Source organism: Silene latifolia, chromosome 2 (assembly GCF_048544455.1).
Source record: "Silene latifolia isolate original U9 population chromosome 2, ASM4854445v1, whole genome shotgun sequence".
In the NCBI taxonomy this organism is placed as follows: Eukaryota; Viridiplantae; Streptophyta; class Magnoliopsida; order Caryophyllales; family Caryophyllaceae; genus Silene; species Silene latifolia.
This window is the reverse complement of record NC_133527.1, coordinates 187369505-187380398: the sequence shown is the minus strand read 5'-3', so window position 1 is coordinate 187380398 and position 10894 is coordinate 187369505.

Here is a 10894-nt window from a genome sequence, read left to right as displayed (position 1 = left end):
GACTTGTATACTTTGTGGTACGTGTACGTCTCGTTTAAAACCGTTTTAACTTCATATATCCGTTACGACTATGGCAGTATGGTGTACTGTGTTTCTGAGTATGTGATAATATGATGTCCTAAAAATGTTTTGGTTCGTTTAATTATAATAATATTGTCTTAGTTTCAACTAGGATGTATTTTGTATATATCATGCATATTTTAGAAATAAAAAGTACTCCGTAAAAAAGATGCAATGTTCAACAATCTTTAAAATTGACGTTATGAAATGAGGAGTCAATTTTTTTCTCGAAATGTGAAAACTTGTATTGCAGGTATTTGTATTAAAGATCAAATTTTAATAAATCATGTTTATTACACTTAATCTGTTTCATTAGACTGTTTACATTCTTTAAATTATTTTTTAAATAATACTATGTATGATATAACTCAATTATAAATTGATTTTAGATTATCTATGACTCTGGTTTACGTGAGCTTAGCGTTCTGTATGGACATTATAGTTTATGAAGAGCTCCACCTTCTGATTTTATCCAATCAAGTGTTACGTAAATACTCCTTTTGTGTCGGTTAATTGCTTACCAATTTCATATTGAGATATTTTAGTCAGTTGATTTCCTTACTATTTTAGAAATGCATTTAATGGGTAACTTGACCTTCACACTCAATTTATACCCCACTTGTCATCAAATACTTGGTTTACCCCTAAATGTAAATAAATGATCGGGACAAGAAATTAATATTTTGTAAAGTTGAAAGCAATGAATAAACACTAAAACTTGGGAGATACGGTCTCTCACTAAGGTCATGTTCTTTTGGACTGAAATTGTCTGAACTAAACTGAACTGAACTTAATGTAGTTTAATCAATCGAATCAACTTAATGGAGCCGAATCAATCGAATCGAATCGAATCGAAATAATAATAAAAAGATAATAATAATAATAATAATAATAAATATTATAATAAAAATAATACCAATAATAATAATAAATATTATTATAATATTATCGATTAATAATAATATATTAATATAATCTAATAATAATAATCTAATAAGATATATAAAAAGTAAAGTATTACAATAATAAATATAGTAATAATAATAATAATAATATATTAGTAATATAAATGATAATTAATAATAATATAATATATTAATAATAATAACTAAAAAATAAATAATAATAATATAATAATAATAATAATAATAATAGGTCTAATATAATAACTTATTAACATAATAATATTAAATATAATAATAATAAATATGTGATTAATAATATTAATAATAATGAGTATATTAATAAAATAATAAATATTAAATAATAACTTATTAATATAATAGTAATAATAAATATGTTATGAATAATATTAATAATAATAAATATATTAATAAAATAATAAATATAATATAATAATAATAATAATAATAAAAAAGGTATTAAATATAAATATAATAATATAAACAATACGAATTAATTATTAATATATATAATAGTAATATAATAAATATAAAAATAATAATATAATAATAATAATAATAACAATAGTAAATACATTAATATAAAAATAATAATGATATCAATAAGAATAATAATAGTAATGTTGAAATAAACTAATATGAACTGAACTGAATTGAACTGAACTGATCTGAACTGAACTGAACTGAATTGAGCTGAACTGAACTGAATGGAGCTGAACTGAACTGAACTGAACTTATTAGAACTGAAATTAAGTCCAAAAGAACAGGGCCTAAGTTATTGAGAGACCAATCTTTCGTACCCCTTTACACTACAAAAAAAAGGTTCCATAGCGACGGAAAACTCCGTCGCAAATATGTCAATCCCGTCGCAAAAATAGATCTTGCGACGGAATTGCGACGGATATAATCCGTCGCTCTATTTCGTCGCAAATTTTGGTTTTGCGACGGGAATTCCGTCGCTGCTAAATACCTGCGACGGATCAGTACGTCGCAAATACCCGTCGCAAAATAGTGGATTGCGACGGAAAATCCGTCGCATATTACTGTTCATTGACGGCCACGTGGTCATTAAGTCAAACAGAAAGTCGAGTAGCCTCATTTTATTTAATTATTTACATCAAAATTTCACTACCATCAACTATAATCGATTTAAAAGAGCTTTGAAATACTTAGCTCGCTTCATGCAAACCAAAAATATAATTCCCTAAAACATAATTAAGCATTATAAAATTGATTTAAACATCCTAAATTGGCTTTTAACTAAATTTCACTAAACTTAACAATCCTAAACATCCTAAATTGGCTTTCAACTAAACTAAACAATTCTAAATATCCTAAATTGGTTTTCAACTAAACTAAACAATCCTAATAATACTAAGCATCCTAAACTAATCATAATTAATCAAAACAATAACCATAAACCCTAATTAATCAAAAGTAAAATTAATTAAACAAACCTTATATTAATTAAGAGAAGGAGACAAAGGAAGGAGCGGCGGCGAAGGAAGGAACGGCGGCGGCAGACAAAGACAGGCGGCGGGCGGCTGGAAAAAAAAAAAGAGAAAGGGGAAAGGAGAAGAAAGGGGAAAGAAGAAGAAAGGGGAAAAGGGAAAAGGGAAAGGAGAAATAGGAGTGATTTGGGAAGTAGGGTGGTGGTAGGAGTGGTGGTAGGAGTGGTGGTGGTGGGAGTGGTGGTGGGAGTTTTTGAGGGAGACGGATTTTTTGAGGGAGACGAATAATTGAAGAGTGATAATGAAGAAGGAGGATTTCATTGCGGCCGTATAAAGAATTCCTGCGACGGAATTTCCGTCGCAAAATTAAAATAATATTAAATTCTGCGACGGAAATTCCGTCGCAGGAATAAAAAAATATTTTTTTTTCCAGCCTATTTAGACGTGTACAGCTGGACACTTTAGAAAGTCTGCGACGGAAATTCCGTCGCAGGAAAAATATTATTTTAATGCAGCGACGGAATTTCCGTCGCAGATTTTAATATTATTTTAATATAGCGACGGAAATTCCGTCGCAGACCTTCCCGCCATGTCAGAAAATTTGGCGGTATGGGAAAATAGGCTGCAACGGAAAGTCCGTCGCAAGTCCGTCAGCAGTTATAAGGCCCGCGCAGTCAGTCGTCGCAGTTTAAATTTGCTACGGATTATTATTCCGTCGCAGCGTGTCCGTCGCATCGAGACGTTTTTTTTGTAGTGTTATTTGTATTTCGTACCCTTTTTATTATTGATCGTGACATAGTAATTTCGTATCTATTTACATAATAAATGTACCTATTTTATTATTAATCATGATTTGTACCTATTTTATTACCTTTAGTACCACTGTTTTCTAAAATTGTAAAATAAACTCTCAATAAAACTTATTAAGAGACCGTCTCTCGGAGACCTACTCATAAATAAAATATCGTCAGAACGACATAAAGTAAATTTAATGCTATATTCACCTCTTGACAAAATGAGAGGAAGACAATTAGATTAAGGTTAATGACATTTATCACCATTCACTTTACACTCTTGGGGAAAAAAAATAATTCCAACCAAAACATTATCACTCACGTTATTATTTGGAATGAAATAAGTATATATTAAGAAGCATTTCATAAAATGATAATCATCATCAACCCAAAGCAATGAATTTAGTTTACAAGGCCACAAATTGAGTGTAGCTTAGATTAAGTACATATATATATACTCCCTGCTATTCAACTAGTTGTTTAGGTTGCGTTAAAATACTCGTCACAAAAGAAAATAATAAGTAAACAATTAGTTGAGTGGAAGGGAGTATTCCGTAATCACTGGACACACAACTTTCAAACATTAATTAACTTGCGGTTTACTCCTTTAAGAGAGTTAGCCAACGGGTTAACCGGTTTACCCAAACATGCACTACCTATACATAATGCACGGTTGCCAGAAATGGGGTTAGCCGGTTTACCCAAACATGCACTACCTTTACAGAATGCGCGGTCGCCATATCCGATTGCACCATATGAAATTTCTTTAGCTTCACCGACATTAACAAAGGTAAACACTAACATGATGGAAAAGATAATTGCAAGCAATTGTTTTGAAATGGCCATGGTAAGGTGATGAGATTGAATAAATACTGATGATAACAAGAAGTAGTTGAAAGAATACAAGGAAATTGTATTCTTTCACCCAATTCTTGTGATACACAAAATGCTTAATTTAAAAATTTTAATAAAGTGGATTATTTATGCTTACATAATATGGTTAATTATAGCATGTATAAGAAGAAATTGTGATGATGCAAATTTTTAGCCTAAAATTAAGGCAAACAAGTAATATAATTGTCCCATAAAAGTATAAAACTGTTTTCTCATATGCCGCCACTATTCCTAATAAAGCTATATTATTTTTCTTAACGAAACTGTATGATAAATTACATGAAAAATGTAGCTAATGTCTGGTAAAATAACATAAACTGACATAATTTTATACTATTTGTTATAAGTTGTAACAATAAAAAGGTAACGCGACTTAAGGTTCATAACCACTTAAGCCTTAATAATTAATCATTTTACTTTTGTGTACACCCCGTAAAGGTCAATTGAAGCACCTCTAAGTGATCATTGGATCGTCGTTTCTTGGATATACTCCCTCCATCCTATGCGTTAGCTTTTTATTATTTATGAGGAGTGTTTTAATTGAAATATAAGCAAATGATTAAGATGAGGGAAATAATCATGTACACGATACACCTTCAAGCTAATTATGTTAGATCAAAGAATTGTATTATATGGGATCAATTTGGATTAGGCATTCACTCATTCCAGATCAGTAAAACGAGTTAAATTGGGGTGACGAAATTTGATTTAATTTTTGTAAAGGTTATCAAGTTATTTGGCGTTTTAGACATTACCGATACATACATACAATATATTATATTTCGGTATGAAAGATATGTAAGACGATAAATCGTCACGTGATACTAGTGATTTAGTGAACAATCATTCAACGACTTTAGAACAATCAAAATGGGGTTTTGGCCATTGATATAAATGGTCGAAACCTTTTAGTAAAGACGATGACATAGACTTATCACTACTACAGATACAGGCTATAACAACGGTTGAAAACCGTTGTTATATAAAAAAGCGGACGTTGTTAAAGCGTCCATTGTAAAAGGTTTTAACAACGGTTGGTTTTCTTAAGGAAACCGTTGTTAAAAATATTAACAACGATTTTAAGTATAAAAACCCGTTGTGGAAAGTGTGACTCAATTTTGGAGGGAAAGTTATAACAACGGTTGTAATATACAAAACCGTTGTTATAACTAAAGACAACGGTTTTTTAATAAATAACCGTTGTTGTTTGATCTTAAAAACTAAAAAAAAATTAAATTAAATATTACTAGATGCATGCATAATTACGGGCCGTTATAATTCCGATGCATGCAGAATATCCCTTAAATTAATTACCAACGGTTTTGAAAAAACTTATAAATGTGACTATACATATTAAAGCATCCTTTACTAACATTCATTAATTGAAACAACATGGCAATGAACCCTAATTTTATCAACAACGAAGAATGACTTACACAAACGATTGAAGATGATGGGAAGGTTCTCGCCGGGCTTCCCGCCGATCAACACCCATTAATCAAAGCATCCCTTGAACATCAACGGAATTATTGGATTAAGAGGCGTGAAGCAGTCCGGCTTGCCAACAAAGCCTCATCATCATCATCATCATCATCATCTTCATACCCTCGTCGGCCTGTTACTCGCAACTTGGCTGCAGCCAGAGATATGTTGAGTTGTACTCTTCCAACCTTATCTCTACATGCAAGTCGTATCATTGCATATATTCAATCTGTTATTGCAAAATATGAAGCCAATGACCCGGAAGTTAGCGGTATACCAGAGTGGCGTGATTGGTGGCAGGTTGAGAAGCGCTTTTTTACGCTTAACCGGGGTTGTTCCGGCTTATTATACATCTTTTGATTTCTGATAATTGCTGTAATGTATCTGGTTTAAAATTAAATGAAATGATCATTTTGAAAGTGTTGAGTTATGCTTGTTTGATTTGCTTCCATTTTTTGAACTTCATAGATCAGTCATCATCAAGATCCAGTTATTACACGCCATCATCACTGTGCATATGAACGGACAATATGGAATGAGAAGGGTTAGTAATAAGATTTGAAGCAGCATTGAGAGATATGATGATGATTATGGCAAACTTCCTAACATATATATTAATTAAAAAACAACTCAACCCACACATTGCTTAGTATAAATACATTGCATTATCTCAATTAACATGCATTTCCATTATCTCAATATATTCTCCAAACCCTAACTGCTAAAACAAACTCCAAATAAATTAACCCTTTCCTTAATCTTTCAAAACAAACTCCAAACTCCAACAAAATGAATGATATCATTCTTAAGACTCTTACTATGCTCGATCCGTACTGAAGGACGCCAAAGAAGATGGCTTGATCGGAGCAAAGAAGCAATGCGACTATATGACGATATAGCAGATGCTGAACGGAACCTAATGGTCGATAAAAACACATACATGGAAATGAAATAATTAGAAAAATAAAATAATGACAATGAAACAAACCTGATAATTACAGAACGTACGTAAAGAGACGATGAAATCAACAGTGACGGCGAGAAGATAAAGCGACGATGAGAAAGAGAGAAAGAGACGATGAGAAAGTGTGTGTTTTGTATTTGTGTTTGGTCACTGCTTTGGGTTTGTGTTTGTGTATTAAGGTTTGTGTTTTGTGGCTGCAGCAGACTTGTGTTTGTGTGGTTTATAGTATGGAAGGTATTGACAACGGTTATTAAACAACAACCGTTGTCAAATAAGTTTTAACAACGGTTGTAAATTAACAACCGTTGTCAAAGAAGTTTTAACAACGGGTTCCAAAAGCAACCGTTGTGATTACTTTTCACTAACTTTGCGTCAATTTTGCGCCACATTAGTAACAACGGTTGTGTATGTGTAACCCGTTGTTAAAACTAATAACAACGGTTTTTATAACCATACCCGTTGTAATTCATTTTAGTAAAATTCGCGCCATACATTCTACAACGTCTATTGTGATTTTCGTGAATACTCGTTGTTAATGGGGCGTTGTAGTTGCCTGGATTTGTAGTAGTGTATAATAGGTAAATAGTTTGATTGTTACGTGTGCGGTGTCTTTTGTGGGACGGCATGATGGTTTATTAAACGTTACCTTTTGCGTATGTTTTCTAATTTTAATGAATTTAGGGGCTATTTGGTTTAAAAGGTCGGAATAGATTGGAATGGAATGAGATACCATGGTTCACTCTAAAATTGTATGGAGGAGGAATAGAGTTAGAAACCTGAGTGAGAAGGTGGGTATGAGATTCTAAGAGGTTGGGGTGGAATTAGAATCCATCAGGATTCTAACTCCATTCCAAAATGCCTCAACCAAAGACTAGAATCGCTCAAATCAATCATCATATATTTCTTTAATGCAATAGCCAAGTTGCTGATGTGGCAGCATAAATTTTCATCAAAAGTTGACATGTCACTTATTGAGAAAACAGTTATATAAGGGAAAAAAATAAACGGAAAATTCACGCGGTACCCTTGAACTTTGTCATTTTGCACATGGTACCCAACTTTTTAAGTTTGTGTACATTATACCCTCCATGTTTGATTTTCATGCACAATATATCATTTTTGTCGCTGTAAAAAAACTCAATTGCGTATAACTCCTCGATCGGAATTCAGAATCGGCCAATTTTTTTCGTTAAATGATTATCTCGTCATAATCTACGATTTGAGAAAAAAAAATTGCTGACTGACATTTTATAGGGTTTTTTTTTAACGAAAACCTCAAATCAAACATATCTTCGATCATAAATTTCCGAATTACCAATTTCGTTTTATCAATTTATAGATCTCGAAGAGTTAATCAATTTGGAAAAAAAAATTAGTCAATTCCGATTTCTGGTCTATAACTTAAGCTCAATTAAAAATTTTAAAAACGATAAAAAGGACTTGTTGTGCTTGAAAATCAAATTTCAAGGATATCATGTGCACAAACTTAAAAAGTTGGGTACCACGTGAAAAATAGCAAAGTTTGAGGGTACCACGTGAATTTTCCGAAAAATAAATTTAGAGAGTAGTTAAAAGTTACCTATTATAAAATAGAATTTCAATGCTATTCCCTATTTTATTTCGAAAAGTCAAATTTAAATGTTCACACTGCTAAAACAACTAAAATAAGGATTTTATTAGTGATTCGCTAAATTCAAAAATATATATTGGCCATTTTTTAGGAAATAAATTAAAATATTTTTCACATAAAATGGGTAAAATGTTTTCCCAAAATGTTGGAAAATTTTATGCATACAGCATACTATAGTAACCATAGTCAATATTATTAAAAAGATCAGTGCATGAAAAAGATTGGTAAATTTGAATATGCTATAATTTTATTAAATATTAGCTACTACAGTCACTCCCAATTTTTAAAAAATATAGTTATTATTTTAATATGCTTAACAATAAAAAAATAATAAAATCTAATTTTTTCTTTCATTTCCGAACATATATAACTATGTATTGAGAATAATATCGTAAATATTTCTAACCATATTTGTGAATATTCTTTAGGTCAAAATTATCCTACAATATCATGTAAATATTCTTAGTTGATCTCATGCTTGTAACATAAGTTATGCATTACGGCTACTTTAAGTTGTTAGGGTAGATTGCCTTTTAATTGTAATTAGTATATAAACAAAGTCTTGTACTCTTTGTAATCTATGCAATTCAACTCAATGAAATTCAATCTTTCATAATTCTATCATGGTATCAGAGCCTCGTGCTCTTGATAGAGGCTAACACCTCGGAGTAGATCCTTAGGCCGGAAGTTAACCCACCCAAAACCCGATTTTGATCACTCGGCCTATACCTATAACCGCTCTTCCGCTCCCACCAACCATAGAATTGCATCAAACCCCACATCTATATTTTCGCTACCACCCTTTCAGCCACCAGTCCAAAAACTATGGCCACAACCTTTTTCATCACGGTTAAAATAACAACCATGCTCACGGCCACGCAAACCCGGGCCCCACCTTACATCCACCATCTATTGTCATTACCACAACCAAAAATACCCGTATGAAGCTTTACCTATTGCATCCAACCCACCATTCAAATTTGTTTACCCTTGGCCATCACTATTATTCGGCCAACACTGAACCCTGTCATGCCAAAACCAGTTTCTTGCAAATAAAGTGAATACCAACCAACTGCTTCACATAGCCAACCTTCTTACATTGTTTAATTTTTTTTACGTACACAAGTATATACCATATAAACTACTCTCAATGTCTTACTGACATCGAATCCGAACCACCTACCTTGGTCAACCTATATCTACAACCTCGTTTCCGCTGCCAACACCCGGAATCGCAGCAAACCCACACGAATAAGACTCGGCCAACACCTTCTCGGCCATCACAAAAAATTGCATATTACCACCCACCAAATTCCGCAACAACCAACCACAAAGATTATTATTAATATTGATATTATTATAACCGTATCAAACTCCCTGTCTCCCATCCATCTTGGCATTATGGCAAACCCAAACTCTGCTATTCCATGGTATCGAATCCAATATTATGGCACCATGCACCATCCCAGCCATCACCACTTAACAACCACCTTCTTGGTACAAACCCTCATCACAATCAAAAATACCCGTTTTTAAAGCTTACTTTGCCGGCCAAACCCATACTATTTTCTTGTTTTTGTACGATGTTCAGTTGATAGAACAACCTTACACCTATTATGTCTATCCATTGCAAACCATAATACCCCACTACCAAACGCTTATTATGGTGGTGGTTCATATTCATCCAAATTAAACACAAACTCATCACTTTTGTATCCTACAAATTCTTACTGTGTTTCAACCGACGATGAAATTTGGCTAAGACGAGGTGCTGCTAGCCAAGGGAGTGTCAAAAAAAATAAAAATTCATCGTCTATTGAAACCACTAACCTTAGCACACCGGCCAACTCGCCGTCTGGGAATCTTATGGAGCCTTACCTCCTTGGCCTTTAATTTTCACTATCCTCAATCGCTCTAACATGGCAACAACCTAAATTGTCATGAAACCTCTCACCAAACACATGTTTATTTAATATATTAAAAAAAAAAAAAAAATTCTTCAACCAAACTCTGTTGCTGGCCAACCCACCCTTCTTTTTCAACTTACGTATTCCAACATCGTCACCCATCATCTCCGGACACCTCGTTGCGACGCCGAAACAACCCATGACACTCCCGACCCATCACCAAAGATCAACATTATATTGCATCACCCCGTCCCAGTGTTGGGATCGAACCACCTCATCATCCTTAAAAACTGCCCTGGCCTCCACCGTTAGTAGGCCACCTATCCACCGTCTCGTTTCTACCGGCGCACCACCATCCTCTCTCCAAGATTGGACTTTTCGTACCAACGTCCATCTTGCGGGGGAATATTGAGAATAATATCGTAAATATTTCTAACCATATTTGTGAATATTCTTTAGGTCAAAATTATCCTACAATATCATGTAAATATTCTTAGTTGATCTCATGCTTGTACCATAAGTTATGCATTACGGCTACTTTAAGTTGTTAGGGTAGATTGCCTTTTAATTGTAATTAGTATATAAACAAAGTCTTGTACTCTTTGTAATCTATGCAATTCAACTCAATGAAATTACGTATTGACATGCATTATCATTATTATTAACAAAGTGTTATAATTATATAAAATGAGTTATTAAGCAAGGAGTAAGTTTTCCATGTAATTGTTAATATTAAATTTTTAAAGCAATCCCGTGAATCTTCACAGATTTAAACCTAGTTCCATTCCA